The sequence below is a fragment of the Chlorocebus sabaeus genome, chromosome 12 (assembly GCF_047675955.1).
Source record: "Chlorocebus sabaeus isolate Y175 chromosome 12, mChlSab1.0.hap1, whole genome shotgun sequence".
Classification (NCBI taxonomy): domain Eukaryota; kingdom Metazoa; phylum Chordata; class Mammalia; order Primates; family Cercopithecidae; genus Chlorocebus; species Chlorocebus sabaeus.
In genome coordinates, this window is record NC_132915.1 from 56624459 (window position 1) to 56642031 (window position 17573).

The following is a 17573-nucleotide window of genomic DNA, read 5'->3' on the forward strand; positions in this document are numbered from 1 at the left end:
AGTGTACTGTTACAGCATTTTGGGGCCCACATTGAATTGGGCATAATAAGTCTATTTTCTGTCCAAAAAATGGTCAAACTGTTTATTTTTAGAGATTACAAGAAGACATATATCAGTATCAACCATCCTTTTTCCATATTCTAAATTAGAAAGATAATTCCTTAAAAATCAATATAGGCGGCCGGGCGCGGTGGCTCATGCCTGTAATCCCAGCACTTTGGGAGGCCAAGGTGGGTGGATCACAAGGTCAGAAAATCGAGACCATCCTGGCTAACATGGTGAAAACCCGTCTCTACTAAAAATACAAAAAATTAGCCAGGCGTGGTGGTGGGCACCTGTAGTCCCAGCTACTCAGGAGGCTGAGGCAGGAGAATGGCGTGAACCCGGGAGGCGGAGCTTGCAGTGAGCTGAGATCGCACCACTGCACTCCAGCCTGGGCAACAGAGCGAGACTCCATCTCAACAACAACAACAACAACAACAAAATCAATATAGGCATTTGCCTATGTTCTAAGCATCTTTATTTGATATCGCTAATTTTATAGGCATATCTCTTTTAAAGTCCTGTCTGAGATACCTAAATGGAAAGTAGTTTACTTACTTCCCTGCTCAAATTGAGAATCCTTGTAGCGAAGAACAAAGAATTCTGCAAATGAGATTTGAGAGTAGAGAGGGACATCCATGACATCTTAAGAGCAAATTGCAGGGTAGATGCACATAGCTGTTTGTGCCTGTTTGTATGAGGAAGGACAAAGCTGTGGAAAAATATGAGCCAGTTTGTGGATGCTGGTTCCCACTGTGGGGTAAAAATGAAGGGGGAATTACGGAAGATATTAACTGTTTCTTCATATATCTACATAAGGTTCACACCATTATAATGATCATAAAATGTCACACTTTTCCTTTAATTGAATAGAAAAGATTAAATAGAAAAAACTTGACCAGAAAAATAAACCCCAAGAATAAAGATTTTTTAAACACTAAAGAATGGATTCACCAAACATTCCCTGAACAAAATGTATTCCACAGCAAAGAAATAGGCCCAGGTATCAAACAGGTAGTCTGCCAGCCAAATGCAGCCCAAATGACTCCCAAGGTGAGGTCTACCTAAAGGTTTTCAGAAATGAAATTCATCTAATATCTAACACTACAAATTAGCAGACCAATAGGATTTAACCATTTACCAAAATTGCATCTGGGAACAGATAGCTGCCAGGCATGCTAGCAGGTTTAAAGCAATTACTAATTGCATCTGCAGCAGAAGGTAATTAACTCCAGTTTTAGAGCTATTTGGGTTTAATGTACTAACTTTCTGTCATGAAACTGACAGATAAAAAGAAACTAAGTATGAAGCACGCTTTCAGGGATATGTCTCCAATATTTGGGAGTCTGTGTGTGTACTGCAGGGGAAAGCACAAAGCTTTGGAACAAAGCAATCCTTCATTTAAATTCTGGTTCAGCTATTATTTGCTGCATGGCCTGGACATATCCCTTAACTTCTATGAACGTCTGTTTTCTAGTGTGCAAAATGGGGATAAGTATTCCTATCTTACAGGCTGTAGAAGGAAATGAGTAAGATCATATACTAAACTACTTAGCAGCTACACTTGGCAAGCAATAGACACATAATACAGGAAGCTATTATTACTAAATCATTCCAGTACACATTGATCAAAAGTGGGCTCACTCTGCTCAATGTATGTAAGAACATACATTTGGGTTTTTTGGTTTTGTTTTGTTTTGTTTTTTGAGACAGAATCTTGCTCTGTCACCCAGGCTGGAGTGCAGTGGCACGATCTTGGCTCAGTGCAACCTCTGCCTCCCGGGTTTAAGTGATTCTCCTGCCTCAGCCTCCCGAGTAGCTGGGACTACAGGCACACACCACCACACCTGGCTAATATTTGCATTTTTAGTAGAGACAGGGTTTCACCATATTGGCCAGGCTGGTCTCAAACTCCTGACCTCGTGATCCACCCGCCTTGGCCTTCCTAAGTGCTGGGATTACAGGCGTGAGCCACCATGCCCAGCTAAGAACATACATTTGTAACAGTGCCACCCCTCCCTCTATTCCACATAAGAGTTGTGATCATGTGACAAATTTTGGATCCTGAAGATCTTGTTAAAACGCAAATTATGATTCAACAGGTCTGGTTGAGGTGATGCATTTCTAATGAACTGCTGGTGATGCTGATGCTGCTAGTCTGTGGGACACAATCGGAGTGGCAAGGTTCTCGGGTAAAACAGCTATATATCAAAATAAAATGGGCCAGGCAAGGTGGCTCACAGTGTAATTCCAGCACTTTGGGAGGCTGAGGTGGGAGGATCACTTGAGCCCAGGAGTTTGAGACCAGCCTGGGCAACCTGGTGAGACCTTGTCTCTACAAGTGATTTTTAAAACTTAGCTGGGCACAGTGGCATACACCTACAGTCCCAGTTATTCGGGAGGCTGAGGCAGAAGGATCGCCTGAGCCCTGGAAGTGAAGGCTGCAGTGAGCCATAATTGTACCACCACACTCCAGTCTGGTGACAGAGTGAGACCCTGTCTCCAAAATAAATAAATAAATAGATAAGTAAATAAATAAATAAATGAAATGAATGGAGCTGAGGAAGTCAAGAGGGACTGTGAGGCAGGGTTAGCTACTCCATCCCTGTTCCCGCATGCCTGGGGGAGATTTCCACCATAGCTCATGCCACACTGTATTAGTTTTCCCATGCTTGCTCCACTAGTCTGGGAGCTCCCTGAAGACAAGGAACCCATCCTGATGACCCCAAGGGACTGCTGAACTCAGTTCAGACACTCAATTCAGGCTATGTGTAAATAAATGAATGAAGTAATGAATCCATGAATATATGAAATTCAGGTAATGAATGAAATTGAGGGAAATGACTGTTGGTTAGTGTACTAAAGTCTAAATGGGTTCAAACTTCCTGTTTCTGAATTACTGGACTAACTTCAGATATTACCAGTATTGAGAGTATTAAGTACTTTATTGAGTTTGATATCCAGGCAAGAGAACTATCCGGAAAGAGTAATCCTGGACATTCACTTTAGAAATATAAAGTTTCAAGAGTTCCCTTTACTGTAACACACAAAAGAAAGACCCAGAACTCCCTTCTCCTCTCAAGGGACGTCTCCTATCCTGAAGGAACAGTAAGTACAGTTCCCAGCATATCACCAGGACAACATCTCTTACAAAACAATCATGCTGGCAACGTATTATTATAATTAGCATAGATTCCCTTCTAAGGCACGTAGAAGCATTATCTCTCTATGCTATATCAGTTTAAAGGTTCTCTAAGCAATATCACTAAAAACAAGCAAAAAAACTCTCATTACTTTTATGACAAAATACAACAAGTTTTCCAACTGAGTTGTCACATCAGTGTCCATTTTCACAATTAACTCATGTTGTGTTTACATGCTTAATCCTACTGCAGGAACAAGTGGAGATTAAATTTGTCAAGTAAACCACTGTAGCGAAGTCTGGTTTTATTGCCAGGAGTTAGAAACCTGTTAAACTCAGAAGGACCACTGAAAATGCTAAGTTTCATTGGACAACAATAGGAAGTACTTGCCCAAACGTGATCTATTTACATAGTGTGCATTCTTCTGATCACAGCCTCAGGTTCTTTGACTGGTCAGTTCAGGGCCTGCCTTCCTATGGCTGTTTTGTTGCAAACTGGGACGTCATATATAAGGACAGTACAATATCAACTTCTAAACTTCTCCAGGTACATGTAAAAGTTTAGTTCTACAGCCTAAATATTAAAAAATCTGGATGTGGTTAACTGTGGTTCATCTCAATACAATAATAGGACTCCAATAAATATGAGGCATTCCATTTATAATAGGGAAACTGTAATTAGGTGTGTTTTAAAATTTAGCTCTGGTTTAATCAAGTCATCCCAAGCAGTCCAACATATTAGTCTTTGTCAGTAAAGGAATTCATGCACTCTAAACTCTCCCTAGGCTTCTGAAGAACTTTAAAATTGTTCATTAATTAATGCTTTCAGCACTCCTGCGGCCTCATTATGCTGTTGTTATTAAGCATTTTATTTTCTTGGTCCCAAGGGTTCCCAAAGCAAATACATGTTCCCCAGCAGACATTTATGTTTTCCTCCAGAAGAGTTGGTTTTCCATTCATGATCTAAAACAAATGTTAATTAAAACGATGGTTAATACGGCCCACACTTTTCCCAAACATTTTCAAAGTTGGCAGCATTCCACTCTCCTCTTCCTATATTCCAAGAAACTCCAGCAAGTGATTAGTCTTCTTCATAGAGTAAAAATATCTAGACAAAAGCAGTCAAAGAATATTCTGAGTAGCTTCCCAGAAAGATATGCTTAGAAAAGCTCCCTGTTTGAGGTTGTCATACATTAGAAAGGTTCAATTCCTACCACCTTTGTGGAGGTCACTTTAAAGGCCAACTATCTTTTGACTCACAAATCACTTCTGGGAAATTTTCCTAAGGAAAAATCATGGATTTTCACAAAGCTTGGATGTGAAAGCTTGTGAATGTCTTTATTACAACATTGTTTATTATTTAAATTCAGAAAAACCTAACTTCCCAAAAATCATGGAGTATCCATATTATGGAATTCTATATAGACATGTGAAAAGCTTTAATAAAATATTTAAAGATATTAAAATATTTATGATTTAGTATTATACACATATAAGCAGACAATGAAGAATAATTTCTAGAATTATCACAATTTCCTAAAAAATATAATACATATTTGACTGTAAAGAAATAAACTCACAACTTAATAACAATTACGTCTAGGTTTGGGTGATTTTAATTTCTTTTCTGTACTTTCCTAAATTTTTGTAGTTTTATATATTCTAAATTAAATACACATTACTTTGTAATTAAAATATAAAATGTTTTCCTTATTTCTTTCTCTTAGCAATGTGAATATAGTCTTCCTACATGGGGAATTAATCACTAGATTAGTAGGAAATTAATGAAATTAACAATGGATGAACAAAAAGTTAACTTACCACATATATTTGGCTTTAACTTCTTGTATGTAAATAAATTCCTCCCAGTAGATTCTCTACCAACTAGCTCCAGTTTCTACTAGCTGATCCTTGTTTAGAAGCAGTCCACTGATTTTTAGTAAATCAAAATGAAACTCCAAGAAAGACAAGAAAATGAAATGTGAAAAGGAAGCTGGCCGTGGTGCTATGCACACTGATGGAAACCATGAATATGAATAGATGGAGCACTTGGACAGCAGGATAATGGAAGAGGGAAATGCTATTCATTTGACAGCTGCCAACTCCCCCTCCCTGCACTGTCACTTCCCGGCTACCCACCCCCTTCTCCGGGCCTTGATTCCCAGCCCACAGAAATGCTGTGGTGCATGTAGCCTCCATGGTGTTCTCACACTCCAAAAGCACAGAAGATAAAAGGCCACTGTGTTGAAAGCTTGTGCCTCATAGAGTAACAACAGTGCTAAAAGTGCTTAAAAATACGTTACTACTTTTCATATCAATCACGGCGTTTTCCAAACTACTCCCCAATCTACTGTGAGGTACAAGGGTGAGCATTGTTTAATTGGCTTTGGGAGTTGTATGAGCTGCGAGAGGCCTTTAATTAGAGGAGCTGGTGGAATAAGCATGTGATGTGTGTGTTAGGGAGGGGTGAGCTGGTTCTGCCATGGTTTTTGTAATCCCTTTGCAAATGCACTTTTGGACAAACTTAAAAGAAAGTAGAAGAAAGTTAGAAGAACTTGCTTCTTACTAAAAGAAGTTCAAGGTAGCAGTACCCTAGGTTTTGTTCGTGTACCTAATCTCTGAATTCAAATACCACTTAATAATGGTGCTTAAACTGTTTATTCTCAATGTCAGAATGTTCTCATCTAGGCCAACAGAGAAAACCTTGATTTGTAGTACTGGGGTCTCATCCCAGAGACCGTTGGTGCTGAGGCACACGGACCATTGAAAGGGGAAAGTTATTCAGTGCTAGCAGCAGTTGCTATGTAGAGATAAAGACCTAACATTGCTGGATCTTCTGATTCTTTAAGAGTAATTGGAAATCCATTTTTTATGTGAAATCTGTGTTTTTATAAGTTGATGACTTAAAAGAAAAATCAACACTTTCTGTGAGCAAACAAAACATTTCTGTAGGTCAAAATAGGCCTGTGGACCTCTAATTCAGGAAGAACGGGATCTTAACACAAGATCTTTTAAGCACGTTTTAAAGTGCACCAAATTTATCTGTATATGCATAAATTATTATCCAATAAATTCAGTAGAAAAGAACCATGAATTTAAATTCTAAACTGCCTGACCAATTTATCTGAATCAGCTCCTAAAATCATTTTGGGTCTATTTTCCTCCTTTAATTAAAATAAGAATAATCTACTAGAGTTTTACAATTTAAATATTGACAATTGTATTTATTTTTGCACCTCAGAGCCACGGCCTGATATATTTCTTTTATGTATGAAGAGACTGAGGAACAAAGAAAAATCATGGAAAAGCCAGAGGATGAAGCTGGAATGCAAGAGTCCTGTCTCTTTATGATTCAACAATCAAATAAAAATCTTCTCTAAAGAATGACCAAGAAAGCAAGCTTATTAGGTTCCTGAACAGAGTCATCATATAAACAAATTACTTTCATAATAGTCCCAGTAAAATGATCTCAGATTCTTTTTTAAAACTCATGGAAAGGAAATGTGTCAGGTTAAGACATTTTTATCTGTTTTTTAACAACTGGAACATTAATCATATCTAATTCGATGTATATTTCAAAATGAGTAACTCAAATATTCACAGCACTGTCCAAATTAATGGACAGGCCCCATTTCCTAGGACTGATACTTAAATATTTACTAATTTGCTTTCCACATTGCCATTTCTCGTTAGAATGGCAACTTCTAGTTTGTGAAGGAAATGAGTCATATTCCATGCAACTATCCCACCTTCTGAAGGACAAGTCACAGCAGGAAATGAATAGCTTTTGGTTATTTTCCTGCACTAGTACAGGAAAACAATGTATCTAATACTGAAGGATCTGAACTTTAGGACAATCACTTTTTCTAGATATTGTTTGCAATTTTCAAAACGTTCTTATAAATTAATGTAAATTAGACAGAATTATAATTTTGCCATTGTTTTATGTTGAAATGAAATCTACAGCTATCACTAAATGTTTATGAATTTTTCATCTACAATCCACCTTTCAATTAGTCTTATATAAAGTTGGTCTCAAGTTAGATTTCTGTTTTTTACATCTAACTTAAATATATCTTGTGGTTAAATGCTGTGGAAGGTTTGACTAGACCTCAGAACTATCAAGAACTTATAAATAATGGTTAAAAATCACCATTAAAGTGTGTATAGCAGAAACCCAGAACTGAAATTCACTTGAATTGAGTCTGGTTCACCTTCTTTAGTTTCTTTCTATGTTTCAAATTCCCTGTGCTGGGTGGAGGGTTTGGGGGAACCCTGTGACTTACAGATATATAAAGTGTCTTGTGAGAAATGCAAAATTCCTTCGTAGAACTGCCTTATCGTGCTATCCAAATTATAGAAAGTGCAAACAAGTGTCCTTACTTAGACGAAAGGCTACAGTAACCAAAACAGCATGGTACTGGTACCAAAACAGAGATATAGACCAATGGAACAGAACAGAGGCCTCAGAAATAACACCACACATCTACGACCATCTGTTCTTTGACAAACCTGACAAAAACAAGAAATGGGGAAAGGGTTCCATGTTTAATAAATGGTGCTGGGAAAACTGGCTAGTCATATGTAGGAAGCTGAAACTGGATCCTTTCCTTACACCTTATATAAAAATTAATTCAAGATGGATTAAAGACTTAAATGTTAGACCTAAAGCCATAAAAACTGTAGAAGAAAACCTAGGCAATACCATTCAGGACATAGGCATGGGCAACGACTTCATGACTAAAACACCAAAAGCAATGGCAACAAAAGCCAAAATAGACAAATGGGATCTAATTAAACTAAAGAGGTTCTGCACAGCAAAAGAAACTACCATCAGAGTGAACAGGCAACCTACAGAATGGGAGAAAATTTTTGTAATCTACCCATCTGACAAAGGGCTAATATCCAGAATCTACAAAGAATGTAAACAAATTTACAAGAAAAAAACAACCCCATCAAAAAGTGGGTGAAGGATATGAACAGACACTTCTCAAAAAAAGACATTTATGCAGCCAACAGACACATGAAAAAATGTTCATCATCTCTGGTCATCAGAGAAATGCAAATCAAAACCACAATGAGATACCATTTCACAGTTAGAATGGCGATCATCAAAAAGCCAGGAAACAACAGGTGCTGGAGAGGATGTGGAGAAATAGATATATAAAGTGTCCAACTATTACACTGTTGGTGGGAGTGTAAACTAGTTCAATCATTGTGGAAGACAGTGTGGTGACATCTCAAGGATCTAGAGCTAGAAATGCCATTTGACCTAGTGATCCCTTTACTGGTTATATACCCAAAAGTTATAAATCATGCTACTATAAAGATACATGCACATATATGTTTATTGCAGCACTATTCACAATAGCAAAGACTTAGAACCAACCCAAATGTACATCAATGATAGATTGGATTAAGAAAATGTGGCACATAAGGCCGGGCGCAGTGGCTCAAGCCTGTAATCCCAGCACTTTGGGAGGCCGAGACGGCCAGATCACAAGGTCAGGAGATCGAGACGATCCTGGCTAACACAGTGAAACCCCGTCTCTACTAAAAAATACAAAAAAACTAGCCAGGCGAGGTGGCGTGCGCCTGTAGTCCCAGCTACTCGGGAGGCTGAGGCAGGAGAACGGCGGGACCCCGGGAGGCGGAGCTTGCAGTGAGCTGAGATCCGGCCACTGCACTCCAGCCTGGGCGACAGAGCGAGACTCCGTCTCAAAAATAATAATAATAATAATGTGGCACATATACACCATGGAATCCTGTGCAGCCATAAAAAGGATGAGTTCATGTCCTTTGCATGTACATGGATGAAGCTGGAAACCATCATTCTGAGCAAACTATCACAAGGACAGAAAACCAAACACTGCATGTTCTCACTCATAGGTGGGAATTGAACAGTGAGAACACTTGGACACAGGGTGGGGAACATCACACACTGGGGCCTGTCTTGGGGGCTGGGGCCAGGGGGAGGGATAGCATTGGGAGAAACACCTAATGTAAACGACAGGTTGATGGGTGCAGCGGGCCAGCATGGCACATGTATACCTATGCAATGAGCCTGCAGGTTGTGCACATGTACCCTAGAACTTAAAGTATAATAAAAATCAATCAATAAATAAATAATAAAAGTACAACACCAACTAGCCACAGGACCTTTTAAAAAGCGCTGTTTTAGGGCTGGCCATGGTGGCTCACGCCTGCAATTCAGGCACTTTGGGAGGCCGAGGCGGGCGGATCACCTGAGGTTGGAAGTTCCAGACCAGCCTGGCCAACCAACGTGGCAAAACTCTATCTCTACTAAAAATACAAAAACTAGCTGGGCATGGTGGTGGGTGCCTGTAATCCCAGCTACTTGTGAGGCTGAGGCAAGTGAATCACTTGAACCCAGGAGGCGGAGGTTGCAGTGAGCCAAGATTGCCCCACTGCACCCTAGCCTGGGTGACAGAGTAAGACTCTGTCTCAAAAAAAAAAAAAAAGTAGTATTTCTGAGATAGGGATCTACATGAGCAATTTAATGTACTTCCAGCAAGGGAAAGTAGGGAATCGAAACTGTTAGGGCAGCCTTTTGTTTGCTTGACAAAAAAATAGAAGTTATTAGGCAAAAGGAATTTTAAATATTACAGTTTATGTTTTACCTGTAGTCCTTGATGCTCTTTCAGGAAAAAGAAACCCACTCTCAACAAAAAGGGCAAAGACTAGAATCTGATCCTGTTTGTCTTTTTGCCATCAATTCACCTCTCTTATTTCTTCCATATATACACCATCCTTCTCCCTACAAATTTGATAGATCTCCAGTTTCTAGTCATGATTTGCTAAGCATAGTGCTACAAGCTCTACTTACACACTCCACTGCCTACTATCAGATCAAATGAGACAATGAGAGAATTCTCCATTTCAGAACCACAGCAATCTTTATATGCTCAGGTCCAGTACTTTAGGACCTGGAGTCATTGATCTAGGTCTCCCATACAATATCAAACCAAATAATATTTAATACTGATTCCAACTATCTCTTCCCTATTCATATACTTATTTTAGGATTTAATTTATCTTTCACTCTTTCTGTGAAGTCTAGGGACTGGACAGCTACCTCTTTAACTTGTCATCCCGTATTTAGCATTTTACCTCTGAATAACTCACAAACTACAGTATACCCCACACTGGATTAAAGGTGTGCATTGGATATAGTTTTGAAACACAAACACCCGTTAGCCAACTGAGGACTGTTGTGAGAAGACCATAGTCCTGAGATGGCCAAGTTCACATCAGGTGTCCCTGTCCTCCCCAGGAACACGGCCAGGGCAGCCATCAGGTAAGCATACAGAAGCTTTTCTGGCTTCAGAATCTTTCTTAACACAGCCTCTCCAAGCAGCCACTACTGAAGGGTCAGACTTGGTCCTCCAGATGAAAAGCTTTTGTTTTGAGGCCTCCAAGCCCTCAATCCACCAGGATGCCCAAACTAAATTCTTACAGATGGGAGTATCTTCAATCTTTCTAAAGAGAATGTCACAAGAAAGTAGGCACGAATCTCTTTTTATCCAGGTTTTAGCCTAAGTGTTAAGATCAGCAGTTTTAAAAGATGGTGTCAGCCCTTTGTGACAAAGTCCTTTATTATCCTGTTCATCTCCCTGCTGAATTCTTAGCCACCTCCCTCAGAGATCTGCACTTTTTCTTGGGGGAAAGAGGTAGTTTCTCAAAGCCGTAAGTGTGAGTTCAGAGAATGAGAGGTGCTGACTTCATTGTTTCCCAATTCAGTGAAGCAGGAGCTGGACTTCAGGTATCTAATTCTCCTCGAATAAAGAGCTAGGGGTGACTAGGCTGGAGAAAGAACATGACATACGTGTGAGGTCTAAGAACCAGAAGAAAAAAGGAGGGCAAGGGAAGGACTGGGAGTTGAAAAAATTTCAACATGCCTTTACAAGGTAACTATATTTTACTAGAGGAAAAATTGACCACAAACGTCAAATGTAGTAACTTTTCATTTCAAGTTCTTGTCCTCTCCATCTGCTCCAATTCAGAGCCCAAATGCCCTAAAAGGGCGAGATAAGATAAAGTAACGAGACCATCAACTTCTCTCGAATTAATAAGTAACCATAAATGAAAATCAAAGTGGAGGCGGGTCCGGCCCCCACTGGCTGCTGTTCTTTGGGAAGGAGAGATGGCCACTGTTGTAGAAGGCAGCCCTGCCTTCTCCGTCAGCAGCAGCCTCAGTCAGCTCTCCTATCCTCCTGTCTCTTCTTCCTGCATATTTTGCCCCAGATTCTGACTTGAACCTTGCTAAAATATTGATTAGCCCTCTGTAATGTTTGACTGTCCAGTGGCACTAGAATCACAGAATAATCAGTGTAGTGGACACTGTAATGTGACATCGGATTCCTTTTGGACTAGAGCATTTATTCTCCCAGTTGGGAGTGTTAGAGGCTGACAGCTCTCAGTTGAGGGTCTCTCAAAGAAGCATGCCTAGTTAGAGAGCCACCTCCCTGGAGGAAGTTGCCCTCTGGGGGTTGGGTGACCCACAGCCAATGACTGGCTGATGGAGGAACATAAAGGCCTTGTCCACTTGCTTTAATTCAGGACCATGTTTGAGGCTGTCCGAGCTCCAGAGCCCCCTGTGCATCACAGCCATCCTCTCCCTCTGTTCCATTCTCCTGCTTGCATTCCCCTTGTGGCCATAAGCAGTCCCTAATCAACCTCTTACATGCGAATCACAGGGTCTCAGAGTGAGATTCCCGGACAACTGAACTGTGACCATCAAACACAAAGTACAAATAGTGCTTCATTATCCTTTGCTCAATTTTAAATTCATACATTGTTTACTGACATCCCTAATGCTTGCATCTGCTACATTTACACTTTGGTATTCTGCAAACACACGAGGACATGGCTAGGCTGTCTGTCCCCCGTCTAGTAATAACAATGCTACTGCAGGATTTGCACCATGATTTTAAAAATGCAGTTCCCTATCCACTCAAGTCTTTTTATGACTCTAAGATGGGATAAGTAGAACCATAATTACAGGAAAAAAATGTGGGCATTGCAATTGTAGTCCAAAGTGTTGGAGCATTCACTTTTGTGGCCTCGGCAGTCCCGTTTGTCTTTGTGGAGACTCTATTTTCCACCTCACTTTAGCTATGATTTCTGATATGCACCCATTTCAGTGAGCACAGTTTAAATGACACCCATCCTACAACACCCCTGTTCAAATTTCAGTTACCACAGGATATTATATTAGTTAACTGGAAGAAGTATGCTCTTCAGCCCACACTACATAAATGACAGATACATAGCACAACCAGTGGCCAATCACATCACTTCTTTCAAAGACTGTCAGTGACTGACCTGGTCACTGCACATCTGAGCAGTAGAGTGATACTTGGTCCTGGGACTTGGGGAGATAAAGGAAGGACAGCAAGAAAGCAGGGCACACTAGCCAGAGGGTGGTTACAGCTTACCTCCGTCCTGAACAAGAGCAGGGTCTTAGAAGGGGTCTGGGAGCATGTTAATCCACCCATCTTCAAGCACAGGAAAAGTGGGACCAATATCAAACCTCATTATTCATTTCCCATCCCTTCTTTAACACATTACCACAAACTTAGTGGCTTCAAACACCATAAGTTGATCTTACAGTTTGGAGGTCAGGAGTCTAAAATGGGTGGCAGGGCTATGTTACTGCTGGAGGTTCTGGGGGAGAATCCACTTCCTTGCCTTTTCTAACTTCTGTAGGCTGCCTGCATTCCTTGACTTGTGGCCCTACAACACACTGACCTCTGCTTCTGTCATTGCATCTCCTCAGACTCTCACTTGTCTGCCTCCTTCTCATAAGAACCCTGTGGTTACACGGGGCCAACCCTGATAATCCAGAACAATCACCCATTTCAACATGTTTAGTGTATTCACATATACAAAATTTCATCTGGCATGTAAGATAACATATTCACAGGCTTTATGGATGAGAATGTGGACATCTTTGGGGAGCTATTATTTTACCTACCATACCCCATCATGTTTTTGCAAGTGACTGGTGTTCTCCTGGACGGTGTCTTGCATTCGGCTGCTAGAATGACAGGGCTGCCTGCAAACATCTGTGTCTGTACCTAGACCCCCCTGGGAAAGGGCAAGAGCGAAGGAATGACGGCCTGGTGTTCCTGCCCCAAATCAGCTTTTCCCAAAGGGCTGCTTAAGACTGTAGTCCCTAGATACATTCTACATTAAAACGTACCACTTTCCTGTGAATGTGGGAAGTACTGCATTCATACTCTCACAATTCATATCAGCATATCAAAGATCCTGAGATGTTCTGCAGTAAAGAAACCTCTTTGACTTGCTTAACTATGAGTTTTCTAAATTTACTTGCACCTAAAATAAATTAAGGAAGAGGCTGGGAATGCTGTACTAGCTTATACTCCAGCTCTGGCCAATGCCATGCAAACAGTTCTGCATGAAGTCCACAGACCTCTCAGGCCCTCTTAAAAGCTTAATGCATGAAGCTGTCTTACCAGAATTATATTAATTCTCCTTGAGTGGTTTCTTCTCTTGCACCAGCCTTTAGATGCACTTTGGCAAACCCTGAAACTGGCTATTGACTCACATGTGCAAAGTATATGAAGTGACACATTTTTCAGGTGTCTCAGCTCTGCCTGGAAACCCATTTCCTGGAGAGCCATTTGTTTTTTCCTCTCTCCTCCTTCTCTTTGACTCTGGCTCTCAAAACTAAAGGGAAAAAAATGACCAGGAAATAACGTGTCACTAATTACACTCATGGGCTTTTACCTCTCTCTCTCTTACCTGTCAAATCAAATGCCAGATTTCCACATGGAAACGAAAATTTTTTTTCATTCAGCAGATGAGTTGCTGTTATCAAAACAGAGAAGTACTCATACATTGCCTTATTGCTGGTGTGTTCCAGGCTGCAGCCCTGGATCACTACTGCAGTGGGATGTTTGACTTACCAGTTTTTCTTGGGAACCACTGGAAGTCTTGGAGGAACCACAGAATCTCAAACAGAAGGAAATTTAGAGGCCACTCATTTAAATTTTCTTCTGGAATCCTAGACTCTTTATTTTAATATCCCTAATTAAGAGGCTTTTAATTCATGTTTAACATATTTTACAACCATCATCTACCTTTCAACTACTACTCACTTGAACAAAACCTCCATCCTAGAGAACCAGGTAATTTGCCAAGCCCACACCAGGCTATGTACCACTTGCCTGTGTCTGAAATGTCTCCTCTCATCTACCCACATTTTTCATCACAATAGCCAATATTTATTGTATATGTTCATATTCCATATGGTAGGTACTGTGCCAGGCCCTTTAATTATGTCAACCTATTTAATCTTTTTTTTTTTTTTGAGACAGTGTCTCGCTCTGTCACCCAGGCTGGAGTACAGTGGCTTGATCTCAGCTCACTGCAACTCCTGCCTCCCAGGTTTAAGCAATTATCTGCCTCAGCCTCCCAAGTAGCTGGGATTACAGGTGCCTGCCACCACACCTGGCTAATTTTTGTGTGTGTGTGTGTTTTTTTAGTAGAGATGGGGTTTCACCATCTTGGCCAGGCTGGTCTTGAACTCCTGACCTCATGATCCACCCACCTCGGCCTCCTAAAGTGGTGGGATTACAGGGATGAGCCACTGTGCCCGGCCCACCTTACTTAATCTTGACCGTAGTCATATGATGTAGTATTGCTGCTTTATAGACAAACAAGAAAAATTATTTACTGACTTTTACTGTGACTGATACCATTTGCTGTGTGCCACATTTAAGACGCTGTGCTAAGCATTTTACATTTTTATCGTTGTGTCTATGAGTCAATGTTATGATTCCTCTTTTGCTGATAAAGAAACAGAAGCTTCCATATGGTGAGAAATTCATCCATGGTCACACAGCTAGTAAGTGGCAGGGCTGGGATCCAAGTGCACGAGTATCTTCTATTCATACTTCACTCCTACCGTCTTGTTTTCTTTCATGCCAGTGGGATCCTCTGTGTATCTCAGAATTCACAGGGCACTTACTCGTCAGCCCAGTCTTGTTATTGTCACATTGTGCCCAGTGGTTGCTTTCTCCTCACTGGACATCTCTTACGGTACTTTGCATCCCTTACCATGGTGCTTACAGTGCGTGCTCCCTAAATGTAAACTGGTCTAGAACAAGTCTTCTTATAGCAACCAGGACTGGCATGGACATTTTTCTGATGAGAGATTTCCAGGTTTCAGTTGATTTCTTGGTTATTTCAGGATGCAACTATACAATGGCATTCAGTACAGGGAATTTAATGCAATACTTTGTCCCCTGATGCTTGTTTTAACAGTTACAGAAGGAGAGAGTGACTATTAGGCTAAGTCCCCTCAGATCTACTGGGGTGGCTAAGTCGAAAGAATCTCTACGAGTCAGTTATATCTCAACATGTAGCAAAATGCCCAGCACAAAGCAGGTGCCCAAAAAATATCTTTTGAAGAATGACCATTTACAGATAAAGTCACGTTCTACAGACTGTTTAAAAACGATGATCTCCTTTCATCTCCGAAGTGATTCTTAGAAATCATTCATCCAGAAGGTTTAAGTTCTTCAAGCAATTGAAGTTGGTAATTATAATAATTCTATTATTTTTCTGTTGAAATGGATTTAGCACACAGATGAGTTTTTTTGTTTGTTTGTCTGTTTTGTTTTTAAAGATTTCAAGGTAACTTGTTAGGAGGTATAGAAGAGGGTACCAACAGTGAATCGCTAAATTGCTCCAACCAAGAGTCCTGCAGCATTTTGGGGGACCAAAGGAATTCACTTGGGAAATACGACTTTCTCTGTAATATGTACTCAGGATATTAAAATCCTATGGACAAGGTCCTGAAGAAAGTATTCCACTGATACCAGAATAATGCCTTTGGGCTAAAACATACTGTCTTTTAACTGAGTTTCTTGAAATCTCTGTACTAAATACTGATACTCTGCAAATAATAAATCATAACAAGATCTAAACTGAAAAGGTTTTATAAAGTATCACATTAAAAAATGCAAGGATTGTTCACAGTCGTTTTCATCCATTAAGCCAGAAGCTTCTCCAGAAGCTAAGGAATCCACGTGTAGGGACCATCCAAGAAGTCCTGGCAGGATTTGGGGAAGAGAGAAGAGGCAGTTTCCCTGGGAACATGGCTGAGGCACTTCTAGAAAAAATAAACTCATAGAGGGCCAACATCACCAAATGCAAGAAATTAAAACTATATGTTTTTTCATTCTGAAGGCGATTTTTCTAAAACTAAATAAAATAAATTGAAGTATATTAAAATATTAACTCACACACAAAAAAACTAGGGAGATAAGGTGTCAGATACCCCTAATAAATGCAAGTGGGAAATCAAAAGGAATCCCAGACAGGCAGGAGAAAAACTATGCTGAGTTTAAACTAAGTTTGTCCCCAGACAGCGATTTGTAGACAGAGAAACAACATTAATGTGTAGGCTTAAAACAATACAGTAAATCACCCAGTCTAAATATTTGAAGAAAATAGGGCCCATTGAGCCTGTTTTCCAAGGTCAAACACTTCATTAGAATAGAACTACGGTCTCCTAAAATGCTAATCCTTCCACTACTCCTGGGAAAGAAAACAGCTCCAGTTCCAGTTGATCTGTCTGGAACAACTGGAGAAAGTCAGGTATGGGAAAGAGCAAGACTGAGTGCTGTTGTCAGTTGGCGACGTCTGCTGTGGCATTATGGAAAGAATGATAATCCACATGCCACAGATCTGCCACTCTCCAGTGTACCCTGCCACAGTCTAAGTCTACAGAAAAGTCAACAAAATTGTTGAGTAACGAATACAGATGTTTTCAGTTTTCTTAATGCTCATCATTCACGTCATCCAGTAAAAATACATAAATATACACACACATTAAGAGATACTGTAACTTTCATAGTTCCAGTGCCAAGGCTTAGTATCAACACATATTTGCTATAGGAAGGAAGGGAGGAAGGAAGACAGAGAGAAAGTGGGAGGGAGAGAAAAGAAGGAGGGAAGGAAATTCCCCAAATACTTCAAGTTCCCCAAATTTAAAGAAGCATGAAATGAAATTATCAGCCCAACAAATTAATTAATTAGTCTATTTATTTGTTTTTACTTGAGGCGGAGTCTCACTCTGTTGCCCAGGCTTGAGGGCAGAGGTGCGATCTTGGCTTACTTCAACCTCTGCCTCCTGGGTTCAAGTGATCCTCCCACCTCAGCCTCCCGAGTAGCTGGAATTACAGGCATGCACCACCATGCCTAGCTAATTTTTGTATTTTTAGTAGAGATGAGTTTTCACCACGTTGGCCAGGTTGGTCTTGAACTCCTGACACCTGCCTCGGCCTTCCAAAGTGCCAGGATTACAGGCGTGAGCCACCACGCCCGGCCTGTT

The 17573-nt window shown here is 40.5% G+C and overlaps 1 protein-coding gene across 4 annotated transcripts in view; it reads right to left on the reverse strand.

The window, feature by feature from the left end:
- MOB3B (MOB kinase activator 3B) overlaps positions 1-17573 on the reverse strand; it is a 230853-nt gene that overhangs the window by 192994 nt on the left and 20286 nt on the right. The window contains exon 1 of one of the 4 annotated variants that reach the window (XM_073021702.1): positions 5006-5289. The exons of the other annotated variants lie outside the window; for them this stretch is intronic. The gene's annotated coding sequence lies outside the window, so the exon portion shown is untranslated. Of the gene's footprint in view, positions 1-5005; positions 5290-17573 lie in introns of those variants that run through there. 4 annotated transcript variants of the gene reach the window in all.